This window comes from Bos indicus x Bos taurus, chromosome 11, assembly GCF_003369695.1.
Source record: "Bos indicus x Bos taurus breed Angus x Brahman F1 hybrid chromosome 11, Bos_hybrid_MaternalHap_v2.0, whole genome shotgun sequence".
Taxonomy (NCBI): Eukaryota; Metazoa; Chordata; class Mammalia; order Artiodactyla; family Bovidae; genus Bos; species Bos indicus x Bos taurus.
The window spans coordinates 49,496,483-49,515,485 of NC_040086.1; the positions used below are offsets into that span (position 1 = coordinate 49,496,483).

At 44.8% G+C, this 19,003-nt stretch overlaps 1 protein-coding gene and 1 pseudogene across 1 annotated transcript in view; one reads left to right on the forward strand and one right to left on the reverse strand.

The window, feature by feature from the left end:
- TCF7L1 (transcription factor 7 like 1) overlaps positions 1-19,003 on the reverse strand; it is a 202,568-nt gene that overhangs the window by 172,709 nt on the left and 10,856 nt on the right. The window lies entirely within an intron of this gene.
- Positions 7,788-9,742, forward strand: LOC113901327 (annotated as a pseudogene).

The following is a 19,003-nucleotide window of genomic DNA, read 5'->3' on the forward strand; positions in this document are numbered from 1 at the left end:
CAGCATGACTACAAAGCGGTTGCAGCACAGAGATTTTAGAGGTTTGGAACTAGCGGTGGAATTACAGGAGTCTATTTACATGAGTCTAAATGTGTTCAAATGGGTAAAACTGTTATTACTACTATGTTTTAATATGAAAAAGAAAATAATCAAAAACACCACCTCTAGATAAGGGAGAGAAGGGTAACACCCTTCCCCCGTCACGTGAGGGGGTCCCGGATCCCTCCAAGCATGTGTGGATACTCAGCAAAGCTCTCCTCAGGGTGGCGGGCAAGCTCGGAAACCCAGCAACCCAGTGACCATCACTCAGAGCGCCGAGACCCCAGGGAAGCAGCAGAGATGCTGCGGGAGGAAGCTGGCCCCCTAAGTGGCAGATGGAGAGAGGAAGCAGAGAAGGACTTGGAGGGGCAGAAGGAAACTGGCCGACGTGGCAGGAGGACGCTGCCAGGGCAGCGGGGCCAGAGGGATGCCTGGTCCCGGCCCAGGCCTGCTGTGAGGGGTCCTGGAGAGGAGCCAGATGTCCCACTTCTCCCCAGGCATCCCTTTCATCAAGGCTTCCATGGGCTGTGGGCCAAGAAAGCCTGAATAAGACCTTTAATTTTCTCAGGGCTTCTCCCTTCTCGAATGGCAAAAGGCCCAGCCCCCAAACCAGTCAAGAGGGCAGGCCCCGATACGGAAGGTGGTACAATGGCCAAACCTGCCTCCCTTCCCACCCCATGAGATCTCCAAAATGCAGGTAGCTACCGGATGCCCGTCTCAGCCTCCAGGGGTCTTTCTGCAAAGGACCTCACTGGGCATGCGCACAATGACCGATGCATAAAGCGTGAGGAAAAGCTGAAGCAGGGCAGGCGTGTGTCTGCCCACTGGTTCCTTAGGCAACCTGAGCAGCCCAGAGTGAACCTGAGGCGCAAGGCACATCTCTCTAGACCACAAAAAGGGTACAGACCGGGGTCCTGAGGGTCAGTGGTTGGTCCAGGAGCTCCAGGAGTCCAGAATGGTTCCAAGAGAACGGGCTCCAGGGCTTCCCATAGACCATTTGAAAGGCTCCTGAGGGCGGAAGAGGCTGCAGAGGCTGCAGAAGAAATACCAGAAAGAGTTTCTGGTCTCGGGCACAAGCCTCTCTCCGGTTCCAGGAATCCCCTTGGCCTTATGCGGGCGCCTCCTGCTATTTATTTACACAAGGCTGAATCCCACCTTCCAGGGCGCTGCAGAGCCCTCCTCCAACACAAAGCCCGATTGTACTTCCACCTCCTCACAGCCAACTCGGAGACAGAAACTCGCCGGAGGGAAGACAATTTGTACCAGAGATGGAGACGCAGGCAGATTTAAAGGCATGGTCCTTCAATAACGACAATCTTTCTTAGGGTGGAAAACCACCTTCGGAGGACAGACAGGAAGGTGTGGCGGGGGGTTTCTGGTGCCAGGAGGCTCTCCCGCAGGTGAGCTCCGGCTATTCGGTTTTGGACCATCTCCAAAGAGCCAGGCCTCATGGCAGGCCTGACTGAGAGAGAAATTAGCATGCTGCTCTACTCAATTATCCACTTACAGAGAGGCATGACAACATTTCATTAGCACAGGACATGCAAATGCAAGATGCATCAAGAGTAGAAAACCCCAGAGTGTTGTGGTTTGTGTTTTTTTTTACCCCCCAAAAGGAGACAAGGATCTTTATCATCTCCCAAAACTATGCTAGCCTAACCTAGAGTGATTTTGGCAATTCAGACACAATGATTTTTCTCAGGATTTGCAAGGTGGCGCTTTCTCTCTGTACCCAAACCTCTCAGCACAGGATTTGGATAACATTATTTTTATTTTTTAAATTTTATTGGTTAATTTAGTTTGGGATGCACTGGGTCTTTTTTTGCTGCGCGTGGGCTTTCTCTAGTTGCAGCAAGTTGGGACCAGTCTTTGTTGCGGTGTGAGGGCTTCTCATAGTGGTGGCTTCTCTGACTGTCAGGCACAGGCTCAGTAGTTGTGGCACACCGGCTTAGTTGCCCTGTGGCATGTGGGATCTTCTGAACCAGGGGTCAAATCCATGTCTTCTGCATTGGCAGGTGGATTCTTAACCACTAGACCAACAGGGAAGTCCCAGACTTCATTAAACAGGTTCTTATCCTTCCACAGCAAAATACATTTGAAAAGTGCTGAAACAGCTCTCAGGAAAGCTGGACCCTGGAGCTCTGGGTAGGTTTCAGCTTCCCATGGAGTCTGTAGATGGTCCTCGGGTACCAAACCCAGAAAAACAGAGAGGTCCCAGACAGAGGGCAATGGGCACCTATATTCTAAAGCACTCATGCAAGAGTGGACAAGGCAGCAAAATGCAGCCTGTTCATTGCTCAGCTCCTGGGGTTCTGAGGCCAGGATAAGGGAACCTTTGGGCTGATGTTGTGGCCACCAGCTTTCCAGCTGCTGCCCACGAGGCAGGCGCTTAAACGGCAGTGTGGCTGGTTCCTTGTTTATACTTTGGATTGTTATTGTTCTTGCTCAGTCTCTAAGTCGCATCCGACCCTTTGTGACCCCATGGACCCCAAGGATGCCAGGCTTCCCTGTCCCTCAGTATCTCCCAGAGTCTGCCCAAGTTCGTGTCCATTAAATCAGTGATGCCATCCAACCATCTCATCCTCTGTCACCTGCTTCTCCTGTCCTCAATCTTTTCCAGCATCAAGGTCTTTTCCTATGAGTCAGCTGCTCACATCAGGTGGCCAAAGTATTGGAGCTTCATTCCATCCAATGAATATCCAGGGTTGATTTCCTTTAGGATTGACTGGTTTGACTCCTTGCTGTCTAAAGGACTTTCAAGAGTCTTCTCCAGCACCACAGTTTGAAAGCATCAATTCTTTGGTACTCAGCCTTCCTTACAGTCCTACTCTCACAACAGTACATGACTACTGTATACTTTGGATACTAGAGTATGTACCTCTAACCTCCCCCCTCCCCCAAGAGGCTACTCTGCACCTTCCTTACTTCCCGCAGAATGCTTGCTTTCCTCCAACACTTTGTTTTAAATTTTTTTTTGTCTGTGCTGTGTCTTTATTGCTATGTGCAATCTTTCTCTAGTTTTGGAGAGCCAGAGCTACTCTCCAGATGCGGAGCACTGACTTCTGTTGTTGCGACTCCTGGGCTCTAGAGTGAGGGCTCAGTAGTTGTGGCCCATGGGCTTAGCTGCCTTGCGGCATGTGGAATCTTCCCAGACCAGGGATCAAACCCATGTCCCCTGCATTGGCAGGCAGATTCTTAACCACTGAGCCACCAAGGAAGTCTCACATTCTCTCACATTCTGATCGAGTTCCCCAGCTTTTCAGCCTCCCTGGAGGCACCAGGCCACACCCACTGTCTGTGCACACGGTGAGTAATTACCACCAACTGCACCCCCCCACCCCCCGCCACCCCATCATCTCCTATGAAGCCCCAGGCTTCCCCTGGGCAGCAAAGGAGGGAGAAAGGAGGGAAAGGCAGGAAAACCAGCAGGGTCTCTCCTGTCCTGACCCATCCAGCTCCCCAGGCCCAGGCAGGCTGACTTGCCACCATCCCTCCTACTCTCCCCTGCCCCGCTCCCCCAGAAGCCTCCAAGCCAGTGCTATGGACCCAGCAGGGGCCTGTGAGTCCAAAAAACCCTACAGGTTTCATAGCGTCTCAGGTTCATAGGATCAGGGCTTCTCAGAGACAATGCTCAAGCACTACTGACCATTTCCAAATTGCAGCCTCAGAATGCAACCATTGGAAGGAGCCCCACAGGCCACCCCGTTCAGTGTCTCCACTGTACTGGCCATGTCCAGGCGAGGTCCCCCAAACTCACAAAGCCCCTCCTACCACCACATGGCCTAGTGGGAGGTGGTGCCCTGTGGGAGGAGCCAGCAAAAGTGGGTTCTACATCGATCCCCGCCTCTGGAAGGCTGAGTGGCCTCAGGCAAAGATCTTGACCTCTCTGAGCCCTGATTTCCTCCAGAGTAAAGAAGGAATAACCACTATGCCCACCAGTAGGGTCATTTTGAGGATTAAGTGACTTAATATATGCAATACTCCTCTGGGACACTGAACACCCTCAAGAAAGAGACTATTATCTCTGCAAAAAAAGTACTGCTCAGAAAGAAGAGAAATTCAGGTACAAGTCTTGCTATGTTTTTCTTTTTTTGGCCATGCCGTGCAGCATGTATATGCATCATGTGTGTGCGTGCTCAGTCACTTCAGTCGTGTCCAACTCTTTGCAACTCCATGGACTATAGTCCACCAGGCTCCTCTGTCCATGGAATTCTCCAGGCAAGAATACTGGAGTGGGCTACCATGCCCTTCTCCAGGGGATCTTCCCAACCCAGGGATCGAACCCTTGGCTCTTGCATTGGCAGGTGGATTCTTGACCCACTGAGCCACCTGGGAAGCCCTTTTATATGCATATACACATATAATGACATATGCACATGCACATAGCCACATATGTTTATGTGCATGCACACACATGCATATGGTTTTATTCATGTATGATATACTATGTTGTCTGTACACCAGGGTTTTGCAGCCTTAGCACTATGAGCTTTTGGGGCAAGATAATTTTTTTGCTGTGAGGAACTATCCTGTACCTTTTAAGACGTTGAGCAGCATTCTTGGCCTCTACCCACGAGATGCTAGTAGTAACTCCCCGCTGCCCCCACCACCAGGTCGTAACAACCAAAAATGTCTCCAGACATTGCCAAATGTCTCCTGGGGGACAAAACTGCCCCCACTGGAGAATTAATCGTGTACACACACACACACATTCATATGACATGTGCTTTGACAGAGTGACGAGGTAAGCAGGGTGAGAACAGAAGAACTAAATTTCTGTGGACAGAGCCCTTGCAGTGTGCTCATGGAAACTTTACAGGGACTGCGACTACAAACATACACAGTACTTTTGAGCTTCTTTACATCTGTAAAAACGGTTACTGTGCTCGTAAAGACTGCCCACAGACTTAATTTGGCTCAGACATACAGAGTCCCATTTAGTGCGTAAAATCACTGGGCCCCAAGGCTCCCCAGCTCCAGTCAAGAATATGCTTGGGAACTCAGCCTGGAGGAGGAGAACACAGGGGGATCCTGTGTACTCTCGCCTCACGTGTTGGCCTTGAGCTCCCTTGAGCAGGCCACTGGGGGCCTTGCCCAAGGAAGGGGGCATTTTGTCAAATGTGCAATTCCCTTTTTACTTGATGCGATAGTAGACTGAACTAAATGTCTACCTGCCCGGTTCAGAAAAGCAAGGAGACGGGTGAACAAACTTGAGTGCACTGACAGGACACCGTATGTACACACGTACCTGCCTGGCTAACTGAAGTAAAAGTGAACAGTAATCATAATGATGGGCAGAGAGGTAAAGTGGAAGAGGGGAGGTGAATGTCTGCTTTACAGAGGGCTCTGTTTACCCCAGTGTTGAAAAACAAGAATCCTGAACTCCGTCTACCTCATTATGACTTCTTTAACATTTGTTTTTAATTTACCTGAGATCATAATCTCCACTGAGGACCACATGTGAGCCAAACTTGAACTCGAAAACCAAGCTGGGCCTTTTGTTCTGCCTGCGTTAATGAGTACACAAAGGGGCATCTGATTTCTCCCTCCCTCGTGGCCTGAACACCAGCTCCCATTTATGTAACTAACAATGTGAGAGGGGGCTGCAGGCTGTCTGGGGGTAATAGGCCCAGGGACAGGTATCAGGAAATGAAGGTTCCAATCCCAGCTGATTCACTATGTGCCACTGAGACAAGAGCTCAAAGACTGAGCCTCATCTTTAAAAATGTTGACAGTTTTCCTTGCTAGGTGGATGCACTGAGGACATTCAGTAGCATGATGAAGGTCTACCAGAATTCCAGTTATTCACACTGAAAGTGAAGACCAAGCTATGGTTCCCAAAGTGGGTTTGCTAGAGCTCTGGTCCTGTGAGATGCTATTCAGAATGAAGGGATCGACAGACCCTTCACTCATCCAACAAATATTTGTGAAGAGCCTTCTAAATGCCTGGTGCTGGGCTTCCCTGGCGGCACAGTGGCAAAGATTCCACCTGCCAAAGCAGGAGACATGGGTTCGATCCTTGGTCGGGGAAGATCCCACAGGCTGAGGAAAAACTAAGCCCATGCACCACAACTATTGAGCCTGTGCTCTAGAGCTTGTGTGTGTGTGTGTGTGTGTGTGTGTGTGTGAGAGTCATTCAGTTGTGTCTGACTCTTTGCAATCCAACAGACTGTAGCCCACCAGCTTCTTCTGTCCATGGAATTCTCCAGGCAAGAATACTGGAGTGGGTTGCCATTCCCTTCTCCAGGAGATCTTCCCAACCCAGGGATCGAACCCGGGTCTCCTGCATTGTAGGCAGATTCTCTGCCATCTGAGCTACCAGGGAAGCATTGGTCTAGAGCTTGGAAACCGCAACTGCTAAAGCCCGCACACTCTAGAGCCCGTGATCCGCAACAAAAAGAAGCCACTGCAGTGAGAAGCCTGAGCACCACAACTAGAGTGTAACCCCACTCTCTAGAGACAAGCCTGTGTAGCAACAAAGATCCAGCACAGCCAAAAATAAATAAATGAAAAAATATAAATGCTTGGTGCTAGAACCCCATAGAAAACAGGCCCTTTCCCCAAGTTCTTCAGTGAGGTTAGGCTCCAAAGAAGACAAGCGCCTATTGGATCATTGTGAAGTTACATATTTACCGCAGAGCAATGTGCTCAAGTACAGGGAGCTCAGCATTTGCATCAGGGACCACATCTAAGGCTGGGAGCCAGGGACTATGAAGTGAAATGTGTGCATGGGGTGAGGGACACTGGGCGGATGGTAGTACTCCAAACACAAGGAAAGCCTTGGTCAAATAAGCCAGAGGACTCCTGCATAGCACACTCCCCTCTAAGAGACCACACCGGCATGTTAAAATCTTGCAGAAATGAAGCAATAATACTACCTCTTAACATCCCTAGGAAGTTACTCTGGGAAATGCTGATAGAGGCTCTATTGTTCCCAGAGCCTGTAAGAAACTTCAGCATAAAACAAAAGCTCTTGTTTGTATAATTGGAAAACTACCATGTGTCCTCTCAGAAGCCAAAATACCTTGGAGTTGCTAATGTAATTCTAAAGTATTTTCCTTGGCAAAAGCCTATGAAAACATATGGCTTCTACAACTGCTAACATACCCCCAGTATTACAGATGAAGGAATGTCCACAACTACATACCAGTGGGAACTCTGTCTCCAGCACAGACATCTGCTTCATTTTTAAAAGAATGTACAGCCTTAAACTGGGATGAACTGAAGAAATCTTCATAAAAAGTAACATTAAGGGACCTTCCTGGTGGTCCAGTGGCTAACACTCCATGCTCCCAATGCAGTGGGCCGGGGTTCAATCCCTGGTCAGGGAACTAGTTCCCACATGCCGCAACTAAAGATCCTGAGTGCCACAATGAAGATCCCAGTGCAGCCAAATAAAATTTTTTTTAAAGGAAAATTAAAAGGATCAACCACCAGTGATCAACTTATCAAAGATCACACCCAGGACTCCCCTGGTGGTCCAGTGGTTAAGAAGCTGTCGATGCAGGGCTGATCCCTGGTCAGGGAACTAAGATCTCACATGCGGCAGGCAATTAAGTCTGAAAGCCACAACTAGAGAGAGCCCTTGTGCTCTAGGATGGCAGTACCCAACCTTTTTGACACCAGGGACCAGTTTCATGGGAAACAATTTTTCTACCCATCCTGAGTGGTTTGGGGATGATTCAAGCACAGTAGGATTCGTGCACCTATGAGAATCTAATGCCACTATTCAGAGAAGGCAATGGCACCCTACTCCAGCACTCTTGCCTGGAAAATCCCATGGATGGAGGAGCCTGGAAGGCCGAAGTCCATGGGGTCGCTAAGAGTCGGACAAGACTCAGGGATTTCACTTTCACGTTTCACTTTCATGCATTGGAGAAGGAAATGGCAACCCACTCCAGTGTTCTTGCCTGGAGAATCCCAGGGACAGGGGAGCCTGGTGGGCTGCCGTCTATGGGGTCGCACAGAGTCGGACACGACTGAAGCGACTTAGCAGCAGCAGCAGCAGCCACTATTGATTTGACAGGAGGCGGAGCTCAGGTGAAAATGCTAGGGATGGGGAGCAGCTATAAATGAAGCTTCACTTGATCACCTGCTGCTCACCTGCTGTGCAGTCCAGTTCCTAATGGGCCCCGCATCGGTACCATGGCCCAAGGGTGGGGGACCCTTGCTCTAGAACCCATGCCCGACAACTAGAGAGCCCTCATGGCTCAAATCCTGAGCCCCCACGCCACAACTAGAAAAGCCTGAACGCTGCAACTAAGACCTGACATAATCAAATAAATTAAAAAAAAAAAAAAAAAAAATCACACCTGAGCTCTTTTTGTGCCTGGCACAGCCATGGCTCAGGGTCCCAAGAAGCACCTGAAACTCATAGCAGCTCCAAAACATTGGATGCTGGATAAATTGACCAGTGTGTTTGCCCCTTAACCATCTGCCGGCCCCCACAAGCTGAGGGAATGTCTCCCCCTAATCATTTTCCTAAGGAACAGACTTAAGTATGCCCTAACAGGGGATGAAGTAAAGATTTGCATGCAGCGATTCATTAAGATCAATGGCAAAGTCCGCACAGATATAACCTACCGGCTGGTTTTATGAACGTCATCAGCATTGATAAGATTGGAGAGAATTTTTGTTTGATCTATAACCCCAAGGGTCGCTTTGCTATTTATCATATTACACCTGGGGTGGCCAAGTATAAATTGTGCAAAGAAAGATATCTGTGGGGACAAAAGGAATCCCTCATCTGGTAACCCAGGATGCTCGTACCATCTGTTGCCCCGATCCCCTCATTAAGGTGAATGACACCATTCAGATTGACTTGGAGACTGGCAAGATTACTGATTTCATCAAATTTGACACTGTAACCTGTGCATGGTGACTGGAGGTGCTAAGCTGGGAAGAACTGGTGTGATTACAAACTGGGAGAGACATCCAGGCCCTTCTGAAGTAGTTCATGTGAAAGATGCGAACGGCAACAGTTTTGCCACATGGCTCTCGAACATTTCCGTTACTTGCAAAGGCAACAAACCGTGAATCTCTCTTCCCCATGGAAAGGGTCTTCGCCTTACCACTGTTGAGGAGAGAGACAAGAGACCGGCAGCCAAACAGAGCGGTGGATAAAATGATCTCTACGTGATGTGTCTGGAAAAGTCTTTGTACTTAATTAAAGATAATACCAAATGATTAATAAAAACTAAAAGATCATACATGAAAGAAGTGAATGATAATTTTCCCTTGTTAGCCTAACAATGTTCAGGAGGAAGCCAGATTTTTGCTGTTTATTTTATTATATATGATGTGTTAAAATGAGGGAAGTGCAATCACACAAATAACCCTATAGTACAGATTTTATGTACAAGGCACTGTGCTAGGGGCAACGGTGATCAAAAGGGAAATACGACAGCCAGGATTGCTAAGGATATGGGTTCTAGAAAACCAGCAATCCAAAACTGAACACAAGTTCATACAAGGAATGGTACAATACAGAGACTAAATTTCATAGGGGCTAGGGAGACCTGAAAAGCCAAGGCCACCAAAGTTGATAACAAGGTTACCTTAACAAAGTCCTTACTATACTACGCATTTTGTTCTACATGCTCCTGAAAAACTTTATTTAATCTTTTGCAACCGTGAGGTAGGTCCTAGGAATATATAAAAATTTGGCCTCAGCATTCAGTGTAAATCTGTTGTTCAGTTTCAGCTTCAGTCTTCAGAAGACCTGTACTTCTGCCTGATGGATGAGCATGTGGTCACAGAGGTGACCAATATATCTAATTAGTGTCACAATGTGAGAAACAGAGAAATGAAGCATGTTTGGATTTGCTGTCATTATCTGAACAAACCCTTTCAAAAACAGGGAAGCATTCCACATGCAATCTAACTGGAAATCTTGTGAGCTTTATCCAGTGAAATGATAACGGTTGGCAGAAATAGATAAGCATATATTTTATTGAAAGAATAAAAGCATGAAAGATAGAAAACAATTCTAATGTACAACTAAAATTACTAAATAGGAGGATTAATTAACAACATTATTAAGAGGATTAAAAATGGAGACCATTAGGACTTTCCTGGTGGTCCAGTGGTAAAGAATCCACCTTCCAATGCAGAGGACGTAGGTTTGATCCCTGCAGAGGGGAACGAAGATCCTACATGATAAGGTGCAACTAAACCTGCAAGCCAACACTAGAAAGCCTGCCTGCCACAACTACTGAGCCAGCACGGTGCAACTACTGAGCCAAGTATCACAACTAGAGTCCGTGTGCCGCATGGAAAGATCCTGCATGATGCAATGAGGAAGATGCCACATGCCACGACTAAGACCCCACGCAGCCAAATAAATAAATAAATACAAAAAAAAAAATAGAGAACAATACATACTTTTAGAACAAAAGTGACTATGTGTTTTAAAATCACAGCTATCACATTCTACTTTCAAATTCTACGGATTAGTTAATGCACTCATAACATTAAACAGAACACCCTTTAGGAGCTTTATATATGCACCCTTACCATTCAGACTATGGTCTCTAAATAACATCTTTCACTGAAAGGAAGCAGAGATCCTAGAAATATCTGGCCCCAGGTCTACAGCAGGAAATCCACAAGATGAACCTGGAACACCATACCAGTAATCCCGGAAGCATCAAAGACCGTATACACAAAGATTGTATACACAAAAACTCAGGAACCAACTTGAAGAGGCTCCCACTGGCTAAAGATGTGGCAATTTGAGTTTCAATAAAGATAATAATTGTGTATCAGTTGAACTATACCAAATAGGTTTACATCCATGAGTCTGTAACAATATTAAAAAAAAAATTCAGTGGTCGCCTTTGCAGGATAATAGGACAACAACTGAAAACTGGAGAAAGGATCAAACATTTAAATTGCTTCTTCCATATGATCTAGAGCAGGGGTCAGCAAACTGCTTCTATCAAGGGCCAGATCTTTTCAGCAATGTGAGCCACTTAGGGGGCTTCCCAGGTGGCGCAGTGGTGAAGAATGTGCCTGACAGCAGGATCAAACTTGTGCCTGACAAGTTTGATCCCTGGATCAGGAACATCCCCTGGAGAAGGAAATGGCAATCCACTTCAGTATTTTCACCTGGAAAATCCCATGGACAGAGTAGTCTCTCAGGCTACAGTCTATAGGGTCACAAAGAGTCGAATACGACTTTGCGACTGAGTGAGCATATATGCAGACATGGGCCACTTATGGCCCCAGTGGCAACTGCTCAACCCAGCCATTGCTGTGCAAAAGCAGCCATACACAATATGCAAACGAATGGGCATGGCTGTTCCAATAAAACTTTAATTACAAAAATAAACATTGGGTTGGATTTAGCCTGTGGACCTTAGTTTGCTGATCTCCGATCTAAGGTAACTTAGTAGTTGATGAAAGGTAGTTTCTCTTTTTTGGAGAAGGCAATGGCACCCCACTCCAGTACTCTTACCTGGAAAATCCATTGGATGGAGGAGCCTGGAAGGCTGCCGTCTATGGGGTCGCACAGAGTCGGACACGACTGAAGCGACTTAGCAGCAGCAGCAGCAGCAGTTTCTCTTTTTAAAAATGTTACAGCTGATAAATGGAGAAGCAATGATACAAACAGACTATGGCCATTTTGAAACTGCTCACAGGTGATGTGGGTGATGATCATCAGTGGTTGCTAACACTACAGAGAGACAGGCTGACCTGCAGTGCCTCTCCATGAAAGGTCATTTATGAAAGAGTCGTGCAAAAATAAAGTAAGAAGTAAAAGAAAGTCTATGAAAGTCAATTTACAGAACCAAAAAAATTTAAAAATAAAATAAATTTTAAAAGGACAGTGAGAACCTTGGAGCCTGATCAAGAATCTAAGTCCAGCTAACGATTTTCAAGAAATACAGGACACAGAAAAACAGGTTTAAAGAACCCTGGGGTTGCATTTAAGAAAATCTAGACAGACTATGAGAAACTCCAGTCATCAGATAAGAACCTAAAAATCCCAATTAGGAACTTCTTTACATTCTATGAAGAACAAAGAACAAAATATTGCTACCTCAATATTTCACAAGATCTCAAAATTGTGAGCCATTAAATTCTTGGTAAATCACTGATTTATCATTGATGCTGGCATAGTAAAGATCATAAAAACTATGAAGAACAAACTATTATTTTTTAAAAAGGACCTAAGCCATCTTGTTCCTTCATCTTAGTATTCACAAACATGCTAAACAATTCAACAACTTACAGAGCTGAGAAATTGTTCCTGAGTTAAAATAACAAACTTTAAAAATCCAACCACCATACAATTTTCATCAAAAATACAAAAATAAATAAATAAAACAAAAAATTTGGCCACTACCACAGTGATAACTGGTTCTGGTAAGAAACATCAGTGGATACTAAAACCAGTAGTTGAAAGTGATGAACAATGCTGTACTTCCATAGTCCCAAAGTATCTCCTCACAAGATACTCATAATCACAAACAGTAAAATAGTAACTTTCACATTGTAAAGAAACTATCATCCAATTAAAAATACATTTAAAACACACATATACACACACAAAGAAACATTAAAAAACAGTAACTTTCTTGGATAAATCTGGTAGACCAAATTTTAACCAAATGACCAAAATTAACAACACCTATGAATGGGAAAAATAGATGGTGCCTCTTAGGAGAAGCATTGAGAAGGACATCAGTTTTGCAGTATTCTTGCCCAAAATCTACTTGAAGAAACATTAGGGGGAAAAAAAAGTTCAAGGTCCTACAAAATAAATGGCTTGTATTCTTAAAGTCAATACAAGACACAGTTCAAAAATCTGTTCTAGGGTTTGCCCTGGTGGCTCAGTGGTAAGGAAATCTGCCTGCCAGTGCAAGAGACAAGGGTTGGATCCCTGGTCTGGGAGGATCCCACGTGCTGTGGGAACAACTAAGCCCGTGCACCACAACTACAGAGCCTATGCTTTAGAGCCCCAGAGCAACTGAAGCCCACATGTCCTAGAGCCCGAGCTCTGCAGCGAGGGAGGCCGCCGCAATGAGATGCCCACGCACCACAACCAAGAGCAACAGCCCCCACTCGCTGCAACTGGAGAAAAGCCTGTGCAGTAACGAAGACCCAGAATGGCCACAAATAAATAAAGTTATTTTTTTTTAAACTTTTCTAGTCTGAGGGAGACTAAAAATAAAATTATTAAAAAGAAACAAACTATTTTAGACTGAGGGAGAGTAAAAATACATGACAACTAAGTATAGCACACGGTCTTAGGCACCTTCTGAACACCTCCCATCCCCACCAAAAATTTTTAACATTTTCTTTTACTACAAAAGCCATTAGGAAGACAATCAGCCAACATCTGAATAAGGTCTGTAGTTGAGACAACAATTTCCTGATTTTGATAATTATATCATGGTAAATGTCCTTGGTTTTAGGACAAACACACAAAGCTATCTAGTCTGTCACTTACTCTCAAATGATTCAGAAAAAAAGTTATAGAAAGGTTTTTAAAATGTAATAAATATTAACATTTGGAGAAATCTGGGGTAAAGTATATAGAAATTCTCTGTATGAGTCTGCACCCTTTCCTATGTCTAAAATTATTCCAAAATAAAAAGTTAAAACTTGTGTGTGTGTATGAATTAGTTGTATGCACATCATCCTATTGATAGATGAAGAACTCACACAAACCACTAATTTGTTTTGTTGTTTTTTTGATACAGACCATTTTTAAAGTCTTTGCATGAAACATTCCTTTGGTATCTCTGATTTTCTTGAAGAGATCCCTAGTCTTTCCCATTCTGTTGTTTTCCTCTATTTCTTTGCATTGATTGCTGAAGAAGGCTTTCTTATCTCTTCTTGCTAGTCTTTGGAACTCTGCATTCAGATGTTTATATCTTTCCTTTTTTCCTTTGCTTTTCGCTTCTCTTCTTTTCACAGCTATTTGTAAGGCCTCCCCAGACAGCCATTTTGCTTTTTTGCATTTCTTTTCTATGGGAATGGTCTTGATCCCTGTCTCCTGTACAATGTCACGAACCTCATTCCATAGTTCATCAGGCACTCTATCTATCAGATCTAGGCCCTTAAATCTATTTCTCACTTCCACTGTATAATCATAAGGGATTTGATTTAGGTCATATCTGAATGGTCTAGTGGTTTTCCCTACTTTCTTCAATTTAAGTCTGAATTTGGCAATAAGGAGTTCATGGTCTGAGCGACAGTCAGCTCCTGGTCTTGTTTTTGCTGACTGTATAGAGCTTCTCCATCTTTGGCTGCAAAGAATTTAATCAATCTGATTTCGGTGTTGACCATCTGGTGATGTCCATGTGTAGAGTCTTCTCTTGTGTTGTTGGAAGAGGGTGTTTGTTATAACCAGTGCATTTTCTTGGCAAAACTCTATTAAGTCTTTGTCCTGCTTCATTCCGTATTCCAAGGCCAAATTTGCCTGTTACTCCAGGTGTTTCTTGACTTCCTACTTTTGCATTCCAGTCCCCTATAATGAAAAGGACATCTTTTTTGGGTGTTAGTTCTAAAAGGTCTTGTAGGTCTTCATAGAACCGTTCAACTTCAGCTTCTTCAGCGTTACTGGTTGGGGCATACACTTGGATTACTGTGATACTGAATGGTTTGCCTTGGAAATGAACAAAGATCATTCTGTCGTTTTTGAGATTGCATCCAAGTACTGCATTTTGGACTCTTTTGTTGACCATGATGGCCACTCCATTTCTTCTGAGGGATTCCTGCCCGCAGTAGTAGATATAATGGTCATCTGAGTTAAATTCACCCATTCCAGTCCATTTCAGTTCACTGATTCCTAGAATGTCGACATTCACTCTTGCCATCTCTTGTTTGACCACTTCCAATTTGCCATGATTCATGGACCTGACATTCCAGGTTCCTATGCAATATTGCTCTTTACAGCATTGGACCTTGCTTCTATCACCAGTCACATCCACAGCTGGGTATTGTTTTTGCTTTGGCTCCATCCCTTCATTCTTTCTGGAGTTATTTCTCCACTGATCTCCAGTAGCATATTGGGCACCTACTGACCTGGGGAGTTCCTCTTTCAGTATCCTATCATTTTGCCTTTTCATACTTTTCATGGGGTTCTCAAGGCAAGAATACTGAAGTGGTTTGCCATTCCCTTCTCTAGTGGACCACATTCTGTCAGATCTCTCCACCATGACCCACGCTATGGACCTAACAGAAGCAGAAGATATTAAGAAGAAGTGGCAAGAATACACAGAAGAACTGTACAAAAAAGATCTTCATGACCCAGATAATCACGATGGTGTGATCACTGACCTAGAGCCAGATATCCTGGAATGTGAAGTCAAGTGGGCCTTAGAAAGCATCACTACGAACAAAGCTAGTGGAGGTGATGGAATTCCAGTTGAGCTATTCCAAATCCTGAAAGATGATGCTGTGAAAGTGCTGCACTCAAAATGCCAGCAAATTTGGAAAACTCAGCAGTGGCCACAGGACTGGAAAAGGTCAGTTTTCATTCCAATCCCAAAGAAAGGCAATGCCAAAGAATGCTCAAACTACCACACAATTGCACTCATCTCACATGCTAGTAAAGTAATGCTCAAAATTCTCCAAGCCAGGCTTCAGCAATATGTGAACCATGAACTTCCTGATGTTCAAGCTGGTTTTAGAAAAGGCAGAGGAACCAGAGATCAAATTGCCAACATCCGCCGGATCATAGCAAAAGCAAGAGAGATCCAGAAAAACATCTATTTCTGCTTTATTGACTATGCCAAAGCCTTTGACTGTGGATCACAATAAACTGTGGAAAATTCTGAAAGAGATGGGAATACCAGACCACCTGACCTGCCTCTTGAGAAACCTGTATGCAGGTCAGGAAGCAACAGTTAGAACTGGACATGGAACAACAGACTGGTTCCAAATAGGAAAAGGAGTTCGTCAAGGCTGTATATTGTCACCCTGTTTATTTAACTTCTATGCAGAGTACATCATGAAAAATGCTGGACTGGAAGAAACACAAGCTGGAATCAAGATTGCCGGGAGAAATATCAATAACCTCAGATATGCAGATGACACCACCCTTATGGCAGAAAGTGAAGAGGAACTCAAAAGCCTCTTGATGAAAGTGAAAGAGGAGAGTGAAAAAGTTGGCTTAAGGCTCAACATTCAGAAAACAAAGATCATGGCATCCGGTCCCACCACTTCATGGGAAATAGATGGGTAAACAGTGGAAACAGTGTCAGACTTTATTTTCCTGGGCTCCAAAATCACTACAGATGGTGACTGCAGCCATGAAATTAAAAGACGCTTACTCCTTGGAAGGAAAGTTATGACCAACCTAGATAGTATATTCAAAAGCAGAGACATTACTTTGCCAACAAAGGTTTGTTGAGTCAAGGCTATGGTTTTTCCTGTGGTCATGTATGGATGTGAGAGTTGGACTGTGAAGAAGGCTGAGCGCCGAAGAATTGATGCTTTTGAACTGTGGTGTTGGAGAAGAGTCTGGAGAGTTCCCTGGACTGCAAGGAGATCCAACCAGTCCATTCTGAAGGAGATCAGCCCTGGGATTTCTTTGGAAGGAATGATGCTAAAGCTGAAACTCCAGTACTTTGGCCACCTCATGCGAAGAGTTGACTCATTGTAAAAGACTCTGATGTTGGGAGGGATTGGGGGCAGGAGGAGAAGGGGATGACAGAGGATGAGATGGCTGGATGGCATCACTGACTCGATGGATGTGAGTCTGAGTGGACTCCGGGAGTTGGTGATGGACAGGGAGGCCTGGCGTGCTGCGATTCATGGGGTCGCAAAGAGTCGGACACGACTGAGCGACTGATCTGATCTGATTTTTAAAGTCTTGACTTAATTTGTTACAATATTGTTTCTATTTTACTTTTTGGGTTTTTGGCCACAAGGTATAGGCCCCAACCAGGACCTGAACCACACCCCCTACACTGAAATGGGGGGAAGCTTTAACTTCAGATTTCGAGGGAAGTCCTCAAACACATAAGCCTTTGAAAGTGATATGTAAGTCTTTTCAAACGGAACTGATAACCATGTAAACTTCAAAACCATGCACTAAGTACTGAAGCTGATGTACTAACTACTTTAAGCATTTCTGGTTCTCCCCTGATGATACCATTTCATCCTTTCCTAAAAAATATTTTTCAATACTGCAAGAACATATCCATGTATTAAAATATTAGTTAAAACTTTTGGTCACTAAACATATTAATAAAATTGTAACAATACTGACATTTCTTCTTATATCCCAGAGACTCATTCTATGATGTTACTATTTAAGTCTTGAACAAATCCTGGTTTTAAAACATGGTCCATTCAGCCAAATTGTTAATTCAGTGACTCTCAAATACTACCACTATCCCTATTTTGCCTAAGAGGGCCCTGGGGCACAGGGGCACAGAGCCAGACCATTGCCGGGCTAGGGTCCAAGGTGTGACTGCAGCCAAACCCCAGTCGCAGACCCCTTAGCCACATACACTGCCGGTCACTGGAGTATGCTTTTCTACCCTTCAATCCTCGGGCTTCTCTCCACAGGTCTCTCTCTTTTCAGTGCAAGGTGAAAGGAACACTTATTAAGGGACTCTGGCTAACTCTAGACTCTCTTACCCTCTCCACTCCTTCCTGTATTAACTGCTTAGGAGGGCCTGGGAACACATGGGTGAAGATCTCTTTCCCACTTCAAAGCTTCAGACCAATGTCTCTATCCCTGACAAGCATTTTATTAACAGAAACGTTTATGCTGTAAGTTAAATATGATGTGTTTTCATCTCACGTATCCCTAAGACTCCCACTATACCTCTCCTTTATGCAACCCACCTAGAAATGTTTAAATAGATGATATGATTAATAAGTAATGGCTGTTTCTAATTTGCATACAAATACTGACACATGTACAAGCAAGAGGGGCTGGTCAGGAGCGGCAGGAGGCAGTAGCCTGAGTCACCAGATGTACAGACCAATACTGCATATTGCGGTATCTAAGGACCCAAGTTTACCTCCTCAAGAAGTCAGAGCAAAACACAAGGGAAACTGAAGGGGAAAAAAAGCAGATCACGTGGAGCTGCACAGCAAAGACAAGCAAAGAAAGATTAAGATCGCAGTGAATACCGTCTCTGAAACTATAAAGACACCAACCATTAAGGCTCTGACTGTACCCCAGGCAGAAACAGAGATGACAGTTCGTCCTCGTAAAGGGCTGGGTATGCCACTGAAAAGAATGAATGTGGAGACCTGGCTTGTTACTCCTTTTATCGCTTGTACACCATTGCTTTGTATCTTGCTCCAAATGGCATTTTTACATTAATTTGGCCTGTCCACTTTCAGTAGAGGGGAAACGGCAGCACTGTGGCTGGAATGATGGCTTTACAACCTTCAGGAGAGATGACTCTGGACTCTTCTACTTACTCTCTCAGTCTCAGCATCCTCGTGGATAAAACGGAGATTGTACCATCAGACATGGTACCAGTTGTAAATGGTATAACAGAGCACCTTGCAACACTACAGGTGCCTACAGGCTGCTTTTTAAAAATATTGAGGTTTAAATATTCATGCTGTCAACATTCAACACATGTCTATGAATCATTCATTATGGGTCAGGTGCTCGAGTTTAACAAAGAAATATTTTGAGGTGCATTTTCTCCATAGCATTGCTTTTCACCAGAGTTGCTGTGGATCTCCCTGAGTCGGGGGAGGGTAAAACTCCAGGGGATACAGCTGAGCTCCCATTCTGTTTTCATCGCTCATAATTGTCTGATCTTGGGCAAGCCCACCATCTCCCTGGGCTTGTGCTGCTTATCACTGGGAGAGCTGGATGGTCCCTCCTGGCTCAGAGGGGGCTGCAGGGTACCTAAGCAGAGTCCTTGCACAAGAATCTCAGGGAGGAACACCCAGTGCACTCCTATAAGGTATGTGTTATAAATCCATCTGATTCTAGTGACTCTGTTATATCCTTTTTGGAATTTACAGAGAA